The sequence below is a fragment of the Palaemon carinicauda genome, chromosome 42, assembly GCF_036898095.1.
Source record: "Palaemon carinicauda isolate YSFRI2023 chromosome 42, ASM3689809v2, whole genome shotgun sequence".
Taxonomy (NCBI): domain Eukaryota; kingdom Metazoa; phylum Arthropoda; class Malacostraca; order Decapoda; family Palaemonidae; genus Palaemon; species Palaemon carinicauda.
In genome coordinates this window covers 27,759,094-27,761,593 of record NC_090766.1, presented here as the reverse complement: position 1 = coordinate 27,761,593, position 2,500 = coordinate 27,759,094, and positions in this window count along the sequence as shown.

Below are 2,500 nucleotides of genomic sequence, written 5' to 3'. Positions count from 1 at the left end.
AGACTTACACGCTGAAATCGTGTTAGCTGCCAATCCTTGACCATGGAGGTGGAGAAGAAAGATAAGCAGAAGTCTGTCAAGATCTCCTGCGGATTCTTCGCCTTGACAAAAGGCCACCCATTTTCTCCAAGATGACTCATATTGCCTTCTAGTAGATTTGCACTTATATTCCTCAAGGAAGTCTATGCTGGCTTTCGAAATCCCGAAACGCTTTCTCACCGCTAGGGAGAGAAAATCATGAGCTGCAGGGTCCGGGTTTTCTGTAACGAAGCGCAGACAGTTGACTTCTGGACTCGCTGGGTCAGAACTGGATCTGGTAGCGGTACAAACTTCAGCTACAGTTCCAATGCCAGGAGGAACCACACGCTGTTCGGCCACTTGTGGGCCACTATTGCCGCTACCCCTTGAAGGATCTCAGTTTGTTGAGGACCCTCAACAGAAGGTTGTGAAGAGGGAACAGATAAATCTTAGACCATCTGTTCCAGTCGAGGGACATCGCGTCCACTGCTTCCGCTAAGGGGTCCTCGTATGGGGACATGTACAGGGGCAACTTCTTGTTGTCTTTCGTCGCAAAGAGGTCTATCTGCAGTTCTGGGACTGATTCAGAATGAAGGAGAATGATCCTGCGTCTAAGGACCATTCCGACTCTATCGGTGTGAACCTAGATAGAGCGTCCGCTGTCACATTGCGGACTCCTTGAAGGTGAACTGCCGACAGGTACCACTTCTTCTTTTCCGCCAATCGGAAGATGGCCAACATCACCTGGTTGAGAGGTGGTGACCTTGATCCTTGTCGATTCAAGTATCTCACAACTACCTCGCTGTCTATCACCAACCCTATGTGGATCAAGTGACGCGGGGAGACTTTCTTTAAGGTAAGGAGCACTGCCCTAGCTTCTAGAAAGTTTTATGTGAAAGGTCTTGAATAGCTTGGACCAAGTCCCCTGGACTTTTTTCCGATGAGAGTGACCTCCCCATCCCTCCTTCGAGGCGTCTAAGTGAATCGTCACCGACGGGGAGGTGGCTGAAGAAGAACCGACTTCTTTAGATGTCTGGCTTGGGACCAAGGCCTGAGAAGAGTACTTAGCCGAAGCGGCTGGTCTTCTCAGATCTCTTTGCGCGTTTGATGCATAACTTCTCCGAACTCCGATTGCATCCTTTAGCTGTGCTCTTAGCACTGGGTCTGTCACCGAAGCAAACTGGAGAGAGCGCAGTACCCTCTCCTGTTCGCGTCTTGATATCCTTTCGGAATCTAGAAGTCTCTTGACAGAGCCCGCTATCTCCTTCCTTTTCTTCGCCGGGATGGAGAAACGGTGTGACAAAAGGTCCCAGTGGATTCCCAGCCACTGGAACTTTTGAGATGGAGAAAGTCGAGACTTTTTTCTGTTGATCTTGAAGCCTAGGTACTCTAGGAACTGGATCACTTGACTGGAAGCTTGCAAGCATTCTGTCTCGGATGCTGCCCACACCAACCAGTCGTTCAGGTAGGCTACTACCTGAATTCCCTTTAGGCGAAATTGTTTGAGAGCTACGCTCGCAAGCTTCGTAAAAATCCTTGGGGCTATGTTTAGTCCGAATGGCATGGCTCCGAAGGCGTATAGTCTTCGTTGTAGCCTGAACCCTAGGTAGGGGGAGAGTCGATGGCTAATTGGAATGTGCCAATAGGCGTCTGACAAGTCTATAGAGACGGAATATGCCCTCTTGGGCAGTAAGGTCCTTATGTGTTGCAGTGTTAGCATTTTGTATTTGCAATTCACTATGAACTTGTTGAGTGGCGACAAGTCCAGAATGACTCTGAGCTTTTCCGAGTCTTTCTTGGGAACACAAAACAGCCTCCCTTAGAAATTGATGGGCTTCACCCTTCGGATCACCTTTTTTCTCCAACAGTTCTTGAACGTACTCCTCCATAACGGGGGTGGAGTGTTGGAAAAACCGAAGGCACGGGGGTGGAGTGCTGTACCAGCTCCAGCCCAGTCCATTCTTGAGTAGGCTGTGGGCCCAGGGATCGAAGGTCCACCGATCCCGAAATTTCAGAAGTCTCCCTCCTACCAGTATCACCTCACTTGGACTGCCGTCCTGAGGTCTTTCCTTCCTGACCACGACCACCCCTGAATCCCCTTCCCCTTGAGGGGCGTTTAGACGAGCCTCTGGCTGCTCCTCTAGGCTTTGCTCGAAAGGAAGTAGACTGCCCTTCGAACGCTGGCGTGAATGCCGTGGACTGTGTCGACACGGCCTGGGGTACCCACTGAAAAGTGGTCGGGGTTTGTGCCACGATCTGGGGCACTGGGGGCAATGGCAATTGCAGTTGCTGTTGCTGTCTAACAGGCTTGGCTGGCCGAGACGGTAGCCTAGTTCTCATAGTCTTCCTCTTTGGTTGAGGACCCTCATCCGGGGAAGACTTTCTTTTGATAGCCAGGCCCCACTTCTGGAGAAGGTTTCTATTCTCCAAGGCGGCCTCATCAACAACTTCTTTGACCAAGTCGGTAGGGAAAAGGTCTTTT